This window comes from Convolutriloba macropyga, chromosome 2 (genome assembly GCF_964194025.1).
Source record: "Convolutriloba macropyga chromosome 2, txConMacr16.3, whole genome shotgun sequence".
In the NCBI taxonomy this organism is placed as follows: domain Eukaryota; kingdom Metazoa; phylum Xenacoelomorpha; order Acoela; family Convolutidae; genus Convolutriloba; species Convolutriloba macropyga.
In genome coordinates, this window is record NC_134469.1 from 77,128,584 (window position 1) to 77,146,199 (window position 17,616).

Below are 17,616 nucleotides of genomic sequence, written 5' to 3' on the forward strand. Positions count from 1 at the left end.
TTAATGTATTTATTAACTTCGATTGTTTATGTTTGTCTGGGTGCCAGCTTCAAAACAAGAAACTCAGACATAAATTGCATAGACAGAAAGAGTAGACTAAAAGAAGTAAACATATTTTTTTTGATGTTTTTCAGCCATTAACCTTCGAAGCCATTACATAACACCATATTAAGGCCACAATTACGCTTTTTGTACACCTGTTTCCGATAACCCAATTATTGTTTGAACAGTCGCGGGCGCATATTGTTTTCTTTTCCATTCGTCATTCAAATATTTGTTGATTCACTACTTTCCCTAAAAATCACTACTTTTATTACCATATTTGGAGCCACTTAGAATTTATGTTTGATTTTTGACAAGCTCCAATTTGGTGAAATAATACAAGAATGTCTAGTCTGATTATAAACATGAAAAAATCAATTAAAAACCGTTTTTCATTACGAAAATTACAATTTGCGTTAGAATTTCTTTTTGCTTTCTAAAGTAGACAACAATTGTTTACTTTTTGATGTGATGCAATTTGAAAATTGCGAATTCAATTATATAATCTTATTTTTCATAACAGAACGCCGAAAAGTTCATAAACAGCGTCATAGGTTCAATTAGGTCAATTGGTATATTTCAAACCAATTTGTTTTAAGTTGATGTTCATGAATGGAAAATAAATTGGAATTCGCTTCTCGATTCTTGAGACAGTCTAACTAAATGTCGTTTACAAAATCGGAGCAATAACAAAGACTCACGCAGGATTTGTGGAGGACTTAAAATGTATCTTTTCCTTTTATCCCTAGCAGGTGGGGCGACCTAAAGGGGAAACGGGAGCCAGTTGCATTATTGAGAGGGCTCTTCTAAGCCCTCATTGGGCTATCTCTTCAAAGACTAAGATTTGTCTTCTTTTAATTGTTTCCCCTTTTTCACACCTTTGTGATCCCCAAACAACACCCCCCCCTCTCCTCTGCTACAATTCCCCCACACTATTTAGTCCCATATGTTACTTTGACCATGCGCGTAGAGACATGGTCAAAGATTTCAACGCGTATGTTTTACAAAAAGTAGAGTGAGTTTGAAGTTTTTGAGAAGCGCACTGGAAATAGTTCAGCTGATACTTCTTTGACATCACGTATTTTCACAATATTGACGTGTTTTCACAAATTGCTCGCGGCCAAATAACAAATCAAGAAAGTCCAGTCACCACAATTTTTTAGTCCCAGATCGCTGGCAAAGGATCCGTTTATACTTATTTATCCAGAATAAAAAATCATTTTAGGCTTTAAAACGCAGTCTCTAACTTGTAAATAAACAATGAGGAGGCTTAATTTTATTACCAGGTAAAGTTTGAGAAAGTTATTTGATATTAATGACATTAGGAGATGAATTCCTCAACTGAGATGACAGCAGTTGAAATAGTTCACGCTGTTCATCTACCTTTTTATGATTGGTCTTCAATTATTGAGCTGCTCTTCAAATTAATTTTATTACACTCTCAACTTAATCAAAAAGAATTTATTCAACAAACTTTCTTTCATCTCTATCACCAAGACGTAGGCAGGAGAAAACAAAAAAATAAACAAATTTGATGAAAATTGACTCAGCTATTTCACATAACTCCCAAAGAGAAATCAATTCGGGATCCAAGTTTTTTTTCATTGGAAGAAAAGTTTAAATTTTTCATGCTCTGTACATTTCAGTGAAAAGTTTACACCGTCGATGAAGTTTAGAAAGTTGACTAAAAGCTGCAATATCTGCACAAGATAGCTAAGTTTTGGTGTTATGATAGCTATAATGACATAAGAAAAAATCCTAGAGATGGCGGCTGAGCATAAAATCAAGTACATTGGAGTTCTAGAAATCAGATATGTTCTGAGACATTCACAGCAAGTTGGAATGTCAACAATGTAAATGTTGGAAATGATCGTCTTCTTCAAAGAATGCTCATAAAGTATTGACTTTTCTATCAAATGGGAGTCAAAACACGCAACAAAAAATTGGATGATTTCTTCGAAGAATTGATGGCGAATTGGATGATTTCTTCGAAGAATTGATGGCGAACCAGAAACGATAACCAATGAAGGCATACTTCAACCCGTGTTTCAAAATAAATTTTTCATAACAATATTTGTGAGAACCTTATTTATATTCATTAAAAATATATAATGCTTACCTCTTAAGTTTTTAATACGCAAGTTCTATTTTATTCTTGCTTAAATTTTGACTGTGTTTCATTTAGTCTTCAGCTGCGATTTAGAAAAATAATACTGCTTTGAAAAATAATCGGATCTTTCTTCTTAAGATAACCGAAATAAAATATGCGTTCGAAAAGAAACCACAATATTCTTTCGTTGAAGAAATTGGACAGAAAATAACTTTTTTAAAAATTTACCATCGTTCTTAAGTTTTCCTGATGCAAAACGTATCAAATTGCGTCTTATATTACAATACTTAGTTCTTTTGCCTTCTTGTTTTTCAGAAATTTGTGACTGCCATAAGCAGCTAATTCTTTGCATATTTCTAATTTCAGAAATATTCTTTGTCTGGTGGTAGAGTCCCAGCTGCTAATTACACGGTCTGGACAATGTTTTCCGTCAATGAGAATGCGATTGTCTACTGCGAACTAACCTACTAATAAAAAAAGTGTTTGGCGTTTTTCGGTGCCGATTTCCGCTGAAATCGGAAAATTCTTAAATTTTGTGAAAGTGGATTCCACAAAGCAATTTGACCCCTTAAAATGAAAAATAGGATCAGATAAATGTGAAACGTAGTTACATTCGAATGTAAGGGAATTTCACAAACTTTCGACCATTTTAACTCTTTCGTCGCCCAGTCTTTCGTCGCCCAGTCTTTCGTCGCCCATTTTTGCAATTTAACGTTTTAAGATTACAAAAATGAGGGATTATAATGCAATTTTTGGAGGAACGAGGATATTTTCCCTTGGAAAGCAGTTTCCAACACTGGCTGAAAAAACACTGGCTGAAATTCCCATATAGTGCACCGCCCATTGGCTACGAAGTTTGTAAGTATGTTTTAGACGCACAATTTACTAACATAGGAAAAGTGAACTCTGGTTGATATCTCTGGTGAAATCTGGTGAAATCGGGTAAGCATTAATTTCCCGACTTTGTGTCTCCTAACTGGTTTCATTCAGGTTTCAGACATTTTTTGTTGTTTCAGCAATAATTTTGAGTTTACGTTAACCACTCTGTCAGTACAATTTTGCTCTTGAAAACATTCTCCTTGAATCTATTAAATTTTCACTACATAATAATTCTAGTGGGAAATACAGCAAAGAAGTATAAAAAAAATTAAAACAGAAACGAAAATAGTAACAGCCTAAGCCACAGAAACCGATTTACCTCAATTTAAAGGTCACTGCAGACAGAAATTTGAACAATAAGCTTTCCATTATTTCTCTTGCAGGTTTTATTATTCAAATATCGTTAATGTATTTATTAACTTCGATTGTTTATGTTTGTCTGGGTGCCAGCTTCAAAACAAGAAACTCAGACATAAATTGCATAGACAGAAAGAGTAGACTAAAAGAAGTAAACATATTTTTTTTTGATGTTTTTCAGCCATTAACCTTCGAAGCCATTACATAACACCATATTAAGGCCACAATTACGCTTTTTGTACACCTGTTTCCGATAACCCAATTATTGTTTGAACAGTCGCGGGCGCATATTGTTTTCTTTTCCATTCGTCATTCAAATATTTGTTGATTCACTACTTTCCCTAAAAATCACTACTTTTATTACCATATTTGGAGCCACTTAGAATTTATGTTTGATTTTTGACAAGCTCCAATTTGGTGAAATAAATCAAGAATGTCTAGTCTGATTATAAACATGAAAAAATCAATTAAAAACCGTTTTTCATTACGAAAATTACAATTTGCGTTAGAATTTCTTTTTGCTTTCTAAAGTAGACAACAATTGTTTACTTTTTGATGTGATGCAATTTGAAAATTGCGAATTCAATTATATAATCTTATTTTTCATAACAGAACGCCGAAAAGTTCATAAACAGCGTCATAGGTTCAATTAGGTCAATTGGTATATTTCAAACCAATTTGTTTTAAGTTGATGTTCATGAATGGAAAATAAATTGGAATTCGCTTCTCGATTCTTGAGACAGTCTAACTAAATGTCGTTTACAAAATCGGAGCAATAACAAAGACTCACGCAGGATTTGTGGAGGACTTAAAATGTATCTTTTCCTTTTATCCCTAGCAGGTGGGGCGACCTAAAGGGGAAACGGGAGCCAGTTGCATTATTGAGAGGGCTCTTCTAAGCCCTCATTGGGCTATCTCTTCAAAGACTAAGATTTGTCTTCTTTTAATTGTTTCCCCTTTTTCACACCTTTGTGATCCCCAAACAACACCCCCCCCTCTCCTCTGCTACAATTCCCCCACACTATTTAGTCCCATATGTTACTTTGACCATGCGCGTAGAGACATGGTCAAAGATTTCAACGCGTATGTTTTACAAAAAGTAGAGTGAGTTTGAAGTTTTTGAGAAGCGCACTGGAAATAGTTCAGCTGATACTTCTTTGACATCACGTATTTTCACAATATTGACGTGTTTTCACAAATTGCTCGCGGCCAAATAACAAATCAAGAAAGTCCAGTCACCACAATTTTTTAGTCCCAGATCGCTGGCAAAGGATCAGTTTATACTTATTTATCCAGAATAAAAAATCATTTTAGGCTTTAAAACGCAGTCTCTAACTTGTAAATAAACAATGAGGAGGCTTAATTTTATTACCAGGTAAAGTTTGAGAAAGTTATTTGATATTAATGACATTAGGAGATGAATTCCTCAACTGAGATGACAGCAGTTGAAATAGTTCACGCTGTTCATCTACCTTTTTATGATTGGTCTTCAATTATTGAGCTGCTCTTCAAATTAATTTTATTACACTCTCAACTTAATCAAAAAGAATTTATTCAACAAACTTTCTTTCATCTCTATCACCAAGACGTAGGCAGGAGAAAACAAAAAAATAAACAAATTTGATGAAAATTGACTCAGCTATTTCACATAACTCCCAAAGAGAAATCAATTCGGGATCCAAGTTTTTTTTCATTGGAAGAAAAGTTTAAATTTTTCATGCTCTGTACATTTCAGTGAAAAGTTTACACCGTCGATGAAGTTTAGAAAGTTGACTAAAAGCTGCAATATCTGCACAAGATAGCTAAGTTTTGGTGTTATGATAGCTATAATGACATAAGAAAAAATCCTAGAGATGGCGGCTGAGCATTTCAATGCTGCTTGTACCACTGCTATCAGTCAAAATAAAACAAATAGTTCATCAATAACGTCAGTGGTCGTTTTGTGCCGTGTCTATAGTGAGATGTCATAAACTTTGCGTGTGTGTATTTGCCCTGTCTCTTGGTGGTAGAGTCCCAGTTGCTAATTACACGGTCTGGACAATGTTTTCCGTCAATGAGAATGCGATTGTCTACTGCGAACTAACCTACTAATAAAAAAAGTGTTTGGCGTTTTTCGGTGCCGATTTCCGCTGAAATCGGAAAATTCTTAAATTTTGTGAAAGTGGATTCCACAAAGCAATTTGACCCCTTAAAATGAAAAATAGGATCAGATAAATGTGAAACGTAGTTACATTCGAATGTAAGGGAATTTCACAAACTTTCGACCATTTTAACTCTTTCGTCGCCCATTCTTTCGTCGCCCATTCTTTCGTCGCCCATTTTTGCAATTTAACGTTTTAAGATTACAAAAATGAGGGATTATAATGCAATTTTTGGCGGAACGAGGAATGCACTTCTGTCAAACATATTTTGCCTTGGAAAGCAGTTTAAAAGTGAAAAACACTGGCTGAAATTCCCATATAGTGCACCGCCTCATTGGCTACGAAGTTTGTAAGTACAATTTTGCTCTTGAAAACATTCTCCTTGAATCTATTAAATTTTCACTACATAATAATTCTAGTGGGAAATACAGCAAAGAAGTATAAAAAAAATTAAAACAGAAACGAAAATAGTAACAGCCTAAGCCACAGAAACCGATTTACCTCAATTTAAAGGTCACTGCAGACAGAAATTTGAACAATAAGCTTTCCATTATTTCTCTTGCAGGTTTTATTATTCAAATATCGTTAATGTATTTATTAACTTCGATTGTTTATGTTTGTCTGGGTGCCAGCTTCAAAACAAGAAACTCAGACATAAATTGCATAGACAGAAAGAGTAGACTAAAAGAAGTAAACATATTTTTTTTTGATGTTTTTCAGCCATTAACCTTCGAAGCCATTACATAACACCATATTAAGGCCACAATTACGCTTTTTGTGCACCTGTTTCCGATGATCCAATTATTGTTTGAACAGTCGCGGGCGCATATTGTTTTCTTTTCCATTCGTCATTCAGATATTTGTTGATTCACCACTTTCCCTAAAAATTACTACTTTTATTACCATATATGGAGCCACTTAGAATTTCTGTTTGATTTTCGACAAGCTCCAATTTGGTGAAATAAATCAAGAATGTCTAGTCTGATTATAAACATGAAAAAATCAATTAAAAACCGTTTTTCATTACGAAAATTACAATTTGGGTTAGAATTTCTCTTTGCTTTCTAAAGTAGACAACAATTGTTTACTTTTTGATGTGATGCAATTTGAAAATTGTGAATTCAATTATATAATCTTAATTTTCATAATAGAACGCCGAAAAGTTCATAAACAGCGTCATAGGTTCAATTAGGTCAATTGGTATATTTCAAATCAATTTGTTTTAAGTTGATGTCCATGAATGGAAAATAAATTAGAATTCGCTTCTCGATTCTTGAGACAGTCTAACTAAATGTTGTTTACAAAATGGAAGCAATAACAAAGACTCACGCAGGATTTGTGGAGGACTTAAAAGGAATCTTTCCCTTTTTATCCCTAACAGGTGGGGCGACCTATCGGGGAAACGGGAGCCAGTTGCATTATTCAGACTGCTCTTCTAAGACCTCATTGGGCTATCTCTTCAAAGACTAAGATTTGTCTTCTTTTAATTGTTTCCCCTTTTTCACACCTTTGTGATCCCCAAATGATCCCCCCCTCCTTCTCTACCTCCTCTGCTACAATTCCCCCACACTATTTAGTCCCATATGTTACTTTGACCATGCATACAAAAAATGAAGTAGGTTTTGTTTCACCAGATTTTAGGACAAAATGGCGTCAAAATGAAAGAAGTGATTTGAAACATTGATTTTTTAGACAAATTTTATGATCGAATTACAAAATTTGCTCAACTGGCCAATATAGTAATAATCTGGAATGTTAAAATATAAAATTACTGTGGGGCGGGGGGGGGGGGGTAAAAGTTCTGGGGCGTAAAAATGTTTAATCACCGAGTAGCTCTTATTATTTCTCTTCATTAAAGAAACCGATTAAGATTAAGAGTTATTTGAAAACAGTATTAGGTTTATTTTGCTACGTTATATTGTCATCCAACTGCCAGACTATTTTTTGCTCTTCCCGATTTATAATATCATAATATTTACATACATAGTATGCAAGAAACCTCTACGTTCTAATTGTAACAGAAAGCTCCCGCCGCACCTTTTTTTCGCGCTGTCAATTTCCAACCTTTTATGCAGACAGTAATGAACAGTTTCTCTAGAAAACCCGTACACCAAACAATCGAATATAAAATTGTTTTTTCTTTCGATGTTGAAAAGATAAGTGATACGGCTTCAAATTTGATACAAAAGTCAAATAATTTGATTCGTTTTTTTTTGTTTCTGAACTTGAGAAGATAAATTGTGGCGGGAGTGAAATAATGTTCAACTACGATTTTTGAAGTTGAAACTCAAATAATTTTGATTATAAACAAAATAATTTTTATAAACAAAGAGAAAATTAAAGATGATATTTTTAATAAGGATACGTTTAAGACTCAAGGTGTTTCAAGATGTGCAAGCAATTTTCAGCAACAACTGATTGATGTAGGTTTCAATTTTCAAATGCTATTTTAAAGTAGGCATTTTTACACAGCGTTCACAAAAGTTATATAACAATCAGTATTGGTTAGCATTTCGGTTAAACAAATTTTTTGGATCAAGATACATGTGGTTGAAACAAGTTACAAAAAATCATCACCTAATTTAGAAGTCGAAAACTAATTTTGGGTTAAAGGTTTTTGTTTTCGGGCATATCGTTCTTGTTTACTTCTAAAAGGAGACTCTTTGAATATCGTTTCTAAAGTTTGAATCATTTAGTTCCATTCAGAAGTTTATTTATAATTTTTTTTGCATAGGAAGAGTAAGCCGTCCGACAATATTCTTTATTCATTGGTATATAAATTTATATATAAATTTTGATACCAAATAAAAAATCATTTTGTTGAATTATGAAACTTTTATGCTGAAGTTATTATTCCTTGTCAATGAATTTAATTTCCAAATATTATGGAAAAACGTAATAAACCGGGTACCAGCTTAGCATGGTCGTGATTTTTCTTGCCCAGAGAGATTTTAGTATCGATACGTTTACAAAAAACATGTGAAATTTCTCTGAACAGGGGGTGCAGTCTTTTTTGGAATAATTTTGAAAACGTTAATATTGACATATAATTCGACAACAATGAAGAATATTGGCGTGAACTGTTAATACTGCTATCAATTATTGATCTCTTCTCAGAAACTTTATAACTATAGGATTACATATTTTGTCAAAGACTTTGATGAAGCCAAAAATCGGTTAAAAGTAAAAAAAAATAAACAAAATAAGAAAAATTTTTAACGAAACCCTTTTCTAAGGCAATAGCAGCAGTAAATTTTTTAAAACATAATTTATAGTATATCATATTTTTTGTAACATAATTTTTTAATCAAATTTATCAAATTTACAGCAGTATAAAATTAAGATTTATATTTTGGGCAGATCAAGGCCATTTTTAAATTTTTCTATCTTGTTTTCTGTTTTTTTTTTTCAATCTGACATTTTCTATTAAATAGACCACTCAGTTCTATTGAACACACAAATAGTTGTTTAATTTCAGCTGTGGACTTAAGGCCGCTGTAGATTAGAATATTTGTTGTCACCAGATTAAATAATGTGTAACGAAGTGTTTATGAAAAAAAAATTATTTCGTACAAGCGTGTTTTTCAAGAAATTGAAAATCCTTTTTAAGCACAAATTGACCGCTTATTATTATGCTCAAATTTTATATTATGGCAAAATTATAACCGAGAATGATCCGATTTTTGTCAATTACTTTATTTTTCTATGTTTTTTTATATTGACAAGTAAGTATTGTTTTACAGATAAGTAAGTCCAAGATAAGTATTGTTTTACAGATATATTTAACGTCTTTATGCCTGAGTATGTTTTCTCATGTTATTAAGGAATAGAATTTCTTAGAATGGGGGGGGTGTGTTGGTTACGAGGTCACAAGAAGTCATTGCATTTTGTAGAATACAGTTTAAGAAATTAGGTTATTTTATGTGATTTATTTTATCGCATTTAAAGGTCCGTTTTCATCATAAATTTCTTAAAGTCAGTATAGTTTTTGGCTCAAATTAAACAGTAATAACGATGCCTAATATATAAACGCAATTGTATATATATTTTGTTGTGTTTTTGGTTATCGTGTATAAATGCGTTCAATGAGCCCATCAAAAACGCCGTTCTGCAAATCAATCACCAAATTGTCATTCCCCTCTCGGGGGTCGGAAATCCCTTTCGGAAGTGTGAACAAACAATACTTCTCATCTGCATCCCTAATGCCACCATTTCAATAGAAAAAAAACATTTTAAGGTTCAGTATAACTCCCGCTGTTTTCGGTCTTTATCCGCGCGCTAATAAATGAACAAATGGATTTTTCTATTGTGATTTTTGTTCATATTTAAGTAAAAGAAGTTCAGCGCTTTCTTTGATCAGTATTTTCTGACAGGCGTTAAATGGCTGTCATAAAAGCAAATAGTTAACTTGAAATAATTTTGCAAAAAAATGGAGTTTTTGAGTGATCGCTCCATTATAAATCAAGTTTACGTACCAATATGTGGCTTAAAGCTGTTAGTATATTCTTGAATGAAAATTGTAAGTGAGCAAAACGCGTAAAACGAATTTATGTTTTTGTCCGCTATGAACAAAAGTATCAAAAAATGAAAAAAGGGCAGGAATAAAAAGATATAGAAATTTTGAAAGAAATTTTGCTCCATCAAAAATAATGCCATAGTCGTTTCCGAGATCAAAAAAGTTTTAAATGCAACTTTATCTACTTTATTCAAAACAATTCATGTGATATGCTCACAGCACCATTTTTGATCGGGATTTTTTGGAGAATACCGTATTTACTAGTAGGAGTGTATACCTTCTTCAGGTTTAGTTAGTTTCGAACTAACTAATTAATTAATTAGTTAACCAAAATAAATTTTGAAGATATATATATATATATATATATATATATATATGCATATATATATATATATATATATATATATATATATATATATATATATATTTAAATGTATATGAAGCATGTATTTGAATGTACTTTACGTATATGTATATTTGAAAACGGTTGGAAATCAATTTCTATTACTTACTTTTAGAAAAAGAAAACACTTTCTGAGCAAAAATTGTGAAATATACAGTTTTTTTTCCAAAAACCGAATTCAAAGTGGATGCGTTTACTGCGATTCAATTACGAGTAATTCAATTAGCCTAAAAGCTATATGCCTTTAAAAAAGTAGGAAACGAGTATTGAATGACCGCCTATCATTTGTTCAACATTCTGTTGTAATTGGAGTATGAAAACGACATTTTTTTTATAATAATCACAAAGAGATTTCACATGCAATAAAAATGTTCATTTATGTTTGGGATTACAACTGTGTGGTATTAATTTACAACCCGTTCATGAAATATGAAAGACATGGCACGGTCTGTGCTTATTTTTGAGCTAGGAATTTTATCCGACGGCGGTTTAGCCGACAAGGGAAAAATGAGAAGTTTACCCGCCATAGTTTAACAATGTTCAGGATAATATAAGAGATATTCCGCCAAAATTTGCCGCAAAATATCTATTATTACTATTAAATTTAGCTTAAAATGATTTAAATTTTTCGGAAAACAATCATAGTTTTACTGTGAAATTTACTATGAAATGTCCAATATGACTATATAACTACTATAAAATTTAGAATGAAATTAATGAAATGCTCAGTATGAAATCAGAGTTTCTTATTAAATTTACCATGAAATGTCTATTCTGACTATGATATGCCTCTTGTTACTATGAAATGTCCATTAGATGCCATGGTCAGAACTCTGGTCATAGTAACAATCATAATATGATTCAGCAATTCCGATTGGTCGATCAATCTAACGGACCAAAATATCACCCAGTGGGGTCACGTTGTGGGTATCTCATTTTTAGTGATCGGCTAAACACCTTGTAGGCCATATCGGCCATAACCGCATTTTTTCATTCAAAGCTGAGACGTGACCAGGCAGGCGTATCTTATTATGTTGATATCTCTTCAGCAAAACCAGTGGATCACAGAAACAAAAAGAATGATTGAAAGTGTCGATGCGTGAAGTGTTGCGCCTCTTTGCCGACTTCATCTTATTGTAGTTTGAAAAGGCTGTTTGGACTTAAACAAAAGAAATGACACTTAATATTGCAGCTGTTTTTCAAACGACAGGTTTTCACCTTTTCATTTTAGTTGAATCATGTGAAATTGGAGAGCGTGTAATTATTATATAGAAATATGACATGAATGAATGTTGAAAGCAACTTTTGCGAGACATTTAGTGGTCTGAGTATATCATATAGGTTTTGTACAAAATACTCCAAATTCAACTTAAGCAAATGAAAATAATAAGAATGAACAGGTCCTCTATTTTTCTCAATTTCAACGTGCGAAGATAGTACGAATGTTAAATTGGAAAGAAGTGACAGCACGAGAAATGTAACCATTTTGATTTTAAAAAGTGACAGAGAAACATTTTTAAAAAGTTACAAAAAGTGACAAAAAACGTGCATAGACTAAACGTATAGAAGCAAAAAAATTGCCCCGTACGTGTTAACTGTTGTAATTAATTTTTATCGCAATTGTCGTTTTACGCAAAACAGACTACTCCTAAATTCTCTAATTAGGATCAGAAGGTGGTTTTCGATGTAAAAAGAATTGAACAGAATTGTAGTGTTTTGTGCAATGTTTTCTATATGCGTCAAAATATTCCTCAAAACGTGATTAACAACGAAAAAGCATTTGAGCTTCAAAGAGTGATTTTTCTGCGCCAGCGAAAAAATCCATTTCCGTAAAAAATTCATCTTCGGAACTGAAAATTTTCTATCAATGTTTGTTTGATATTCAGTACTTATTTTTGCAAGCTTTATGGTTTAAAATATTTCGGTTTAAATAAAAATTTTTGCAAATTAATCAATTTTAATGTCGTTTATAACACAAAACACAACTTTTGACAGCTAAATTAATTATCGCCGGTCACATTATTGCCCAAATATTTTTGTTTCTTTTGCGAACTACTCAAAATCATGCCTCTTGTTTTGCGAACTACTCAAAATCATGCCTCTTCCCAAATTTGTTGTCTGTTTCAAACATATTGAAGTATTTTGGCTTTTGTTCGCTTGCAAGAAAAAACATGAGAAGAATATTCTGTTTTCGGTTTATAATGTAAAAACTTGGGTTCAAAATCCAATTGACGTTTTTAAGCTAAAAATTAGATCTTTTTCACCATCATTCAATTTTTAAAAATATATTTGATTTCAGAAAAATTTCGTTACTTTTAAAACAAATTCCTGAAGGCATGTTGAACACAGAGTTTTGATTAAATCTTAACAATAATTTTGAATTATTCATCTTTTTGGGAACTGATACCCCACTAACTCTATTCAGAAAAAAAGTTAAAAAGGCAGCAAATTCCTGTTATTCAAATCCACAATTTCCGAAGGCGTATTGTATTGGCTTTTTTAGCTCTCAAAAACAAACTAAAACATGCGCCAAATTGACTTAGTAAAATTTTACCCAGTGAATCGAAACTTGAGAAAACGTTGATAAGGCATGCATGATCTTGAAATCTCTTGCAAAACTTGAAAAATTTTGCCAAGAACTTGAAATACCAATATTTCATGGTAAGATCTTGGTAGGATCATATCAAGGTAAACCAGAAAAATTTCTTTATAGCTCTTGACAAAATCTTGACAAATCTTGATTACACTTTTTATCATTTCTGATCGCTGCTCGATGTATCTCGTCCCCCCCCCAAAAAAAAAACAAAACTCTTCTGAGAACTCAAAAAGCACAAAATGAGGGTAAAGGGGATCAGTGGTAACTTTCAGACCTAAAAACATTCATCTTTAATAGTTAAAATTTTAACTCAAAAATACTGCATCTTGCCAAGATCTTATTTTTTGATACCCATGCAAAGATTGTGCAGATTTGTACAAATATTGGTATTTTCATGGTTAGTACCATGTCAAGATCTTGGCAGGTTTTACTAAGATCAAATATTTTTATATCAAGGTGTATCAAGTTTCAGTTCACTGTGAAGCGAGTATATTTAAAGATCCTGAGGACACTAAATTTAATTGTCTGAAGCTAGAATTCCCTTTATACATTTGTTCAGCTTATATTGTCGACAAAATTTTTCAAAATTTACTTAATTGTACTCAGACCTAATGTTTTTACTCATTGTTTTTTTTCCATTTCAGCCATTTTTCCTATTGTTTTACATTAAAAGTGTAACAACATAGAACATTTCGGCATATCTGTAATTTTAAATTTTAAAAATAGGTTTAAAAGATTTAAATGGTTTGAAAACTGCAGAAATGATTTAAATCCGGGGATAATTCACTCACAGAACAATCCATCAACATCCGTAGATTTTAACACATCAATTAAGATTCAAAATTGAGAGAATGAACCTTTCAATGTGAAAAGAAAAGGCAGCTTCGTTACAAACATAGGCAAAAGAATTAGAGGTACTTTAGGTTTGTATTTTTAGATTCTTACAGAAGGAAGCTAATTGCTGTGATACAAAGCAAAGATTGTAATCTCTTTAAAAATCAATCGACTGCCGGGCCAATTTGTTCAGGCGTCGGGTTGGTGTCAGGTTTTGTCTACACTAGGGCGGTACAGTGTAGCAAACATGCTATACTTGTTTACGTTGTTGTTTACGCATTGGGGAATCAGATATGAGAATAAATAAGGAATATGTGGGGGTTGAGTGTCTTGTCTACGCTTGGGTGATTCTGATCAATGCAAACGGGGCGTAGACTGATCAATATGTCAAATGTTCACATTTCACCTGCTCCCACCCAGGGACAAGTTGAGAAGCAGGGCACGGGCACTTATCAAGTCTAAATTCGTACCCACAGAACACAATTTTTCCCATCACAACCACATACACTGACTCAGCACAAAAAAATCATGTTGCGAATTCAGTCTGTTCTAATTTTAAATTTTACTATACAATTTTTGGGACTTGGGTTTTAGATAAAATTATTTTGATGAGGGACTAATAGGAGGAGATACACTATTTCGAGATTCATTTGAACTTTAAAATCTGTAAGGCAAAGTAGCCATAATGAAATCTCAAAAATCAAGCATTGAGACGAAACAACAAATTAGGAGGAAGCCGGTTGAATTGAAAGGGCGTAGAACAGAATGTCATAAAATTAGATTTAGAGCCGAATTATACCTTTTTTTTAAGTGAAAAGTTGACGTCTATTCGTGGTCACAACCTCCAAACACCCTCCCGTCATGGGGGATTGCGGTCACGGAGATGCTGCGTGGAGCGCAACCCGACCGCCTGACAATAGATAATCAGGGGACAATGACTGATTTAATTTGCATTTGTTTTAACTAATTTAAAGCAATCAGATTGTAAGCATTAGTCTTTGATTTTTAATTTCTTTCAACGGCTCTGCTTCCGTTCTGCTTTAATTTTGTAGCCCCAACAAATCAAGTTCACAATAAAAAATGCCATTTTAACTCTATCACAAATTTAGTACGAATATAGCATACTGAGTCGGAAATGTCGGCTTTTTCCTATTTTAGTGTTAGCCTTGAGCAATGGGACTAAATCTTGAATACCAGAAAATTTTAAATTGAAAACCAAACAATCGTTCAAAATAGTTTTTACAGTATTTCTGCAGTTTTATGTTCCAGTGTCAGAAAAAAGAGCTCGAACAAAAAAAACAGACGTCCGTGGCTGATCTGAAAAGTCTAAAATTGATTATACAATTTTACACCTTTTACAAAATATAGACAAATAAGCTTTGAAAAAGTTTGCAACCTGATTGAAAAGTTTCTTGCGATTATTGGTAACAGGTAACAGACATAACCAAAAAGATACAGAACGTGCAGAAATATAGGTTTATAAAATCTTGACCAAATTTACTTCAATGTGCAAGATTTTGCACAGAACCTGCCTCTTTACACAGCAGTATCTTAAACTGTTAACTAAATTAGGTCTCGATTCGATTTACGTATAATTCGGCATGTTATGGATCCCAGCATGTTGCATTAAGCTAAACAAAAAGTACTTGAACATTCACAAACTTGACTATTTCTGCTAAAAATAAAGAATTACAAAGGATTCAGAAAGGATTAAAGAATTTTCAATTCATGCATTTGTTTCCCTGAAAAAGCCAACCATCAAAATCTGTTTCGGTTTTTGAACTTTTTCCTCAAGTTTTTTTAGCAAATTTTTTTAAAACTATTTCAAGATTTTGAACTCCTTAACTCTTTCAATATTTTTTTATTGCTACACTCCAAATCAAATTGAATTAAAATTCAAACACTTCAGGTACGTCGTATTTCCATGCAAAGATTTGTTGACCCAGATTGCGTTTCGATTTGTCTAAAGATTTTGATCTATGATGCAAGGCTATGGCTCAAATCGAGAGCAAAACTTCTGAATTTTTTTTGTTTTTGAACTGTTTTGATTACTGACATTAAGTTTGAGAGGAATAGTTCTTTAACGGTTTCTACTAGTCCGTATCTCTTCTAAAATTTTGATAACCCGTTTATTTTGTTAAAAATCTTCTCCTTTTTAGAACAATTTTATTGCTACGCTTCACGCTGAAAACAAAATATGGTATCCTGGTAATATGGAACAATATATTAAATGGGATTGTTTTTTTATTATTCAATGCAAAGGTCCAAATTGTTTTTTCAACCATCAAATATATTTCCACCATTTGGAATAGTTGTCATTTTTGTAAAAAAAATATTTAGATTTTTTTGGAACTAATTTAAGTTTTTGATCTGTTTTGCGTTGCTCAGCTTCAAATTATGCAAAATTGAATAATTTTTCAAAGATATTGGTCAATAGTTCATGTAACAAGTTAGTAACTATGATTCTCTATTATTTTAATAACGCATTTTTTAATATAATTAAAATGACAGGATAAATTTTAGTTCCCTTTTGTACAATTTTGTGATATTTAAACTGTTTTGGGAACTTTTAGGAACTTTTTTTTTCTTTTTCACTGCCCTGTAGCTTGAGAACAAAAAATTGTGACTTCCTTGGTTTCAATATTGGTTCAAAATTCCAAAAGTTTTCAAGCAGTTTTTTTGTGTAGGATGGCACATAGATCACAATGTTGCGGAGCGCTATTTCAAAAGAAAGGATCTAACCACCTACTGTGGCCAATTTTTTTCTTCTAAAAAACAAAATGGCGATGCGAAGGAGGAGGAGGAGTGGTAGCTCAATGCTGTTCGTCGGACAGAAACATGTTGCAAGTTACATGATGCCTATATATATATATATATATATATGTATATATATATATATATATATATATATATATATATATATATATATTATATTCCTTGTATATTATACTGAGATTTTTTTTTGTTTTTGATACGGATCAACTTGCTCAAATTGCATTGATCGATGAGTATCGAAGATAGTTTAGGCGTGAATAAAGAGAAGTCTGCCCGTTTTGAGAATTTCGTCGGATTCATACATTAGACTGAATCGTCGGTTGTCGTCGGTTTTACTTTGCCATAACCAATCAAAGCCCTTTCGTTTTTTTACCGTTTTGATTGGTTGTCATCGGTTTTGAAACCGTAAGAAGCGTCAATTTTTGTCGGTTTTGAAAACGTATTTTAAACGTATTTCTGAATTCAGATTTAAAAGTTGAGCCGCAGGACATTATCACTTGTATAAATTCGGTAGCGGCTTTATTTTACTTTGTTCTTAGCAATGATATCTTATTTGAACTACGTCATATATGTTGTGAAAATGACCTTCAATTAAAAGAAAAGCAATAAGTAATATAGGAAAGTCTATTTACTCAAGGTACGGCGACCACTTCATATAAAAAGGGGAGACCATTTTTCCTTATTTAAAATATACAATTGCGTTCAGTTTGATTGAGTGGCAGCCAGTTGGTTTTGATTGACAGCTTTGAATTAAGAGTGAAATTGATGTGCTATCTGATTTAGATGTAGTCTCTCATCAGTTAAGGCGCCAGAGAAGTGAGGAAAAGATCGATTGAGGACTCTTTTTATTACTCTTCCTCACCTCAGCGACAATTCTATTGCTAGTCCCTCTCTTTTGTTTTCAAGCCATTCGACCATTTAAACAGTGCGTGTGATATAGTTCTCAACTCAATGCGAAGATTA

At 32.5% G+C, this 17,616-nt stretch overlaps 2 protein-coding genes across 2 annotated transcripts in view; both read left to right on the forward strand.

Annotated features, from left to right (window-relative positions):
- LOC142334724 (uncharacterized) overlaps positions 1-17,616 on the forward strand; it is a 47,112-nt gene that overhangs the window by 22,397 nt on the left and 7,099 nt on the right. The window lies entirely within an intron of this gene.
- LOC142334723 (chloride intracellular channel protein 2-like) overlaps positions 11,193-17,616 on the forward strand; it is a 72,761-nt gene continuing 66,337 nt past the window's right edge. The window contains exon 1 of the mRNA XM_075382976.1: positions 11,193-11,203. The gene's annotated coding sequence lies outside the window, so the exon portion shown is untranslated. The remainder of the gene's footprint in view (positions 11,204-17,616) is intronic.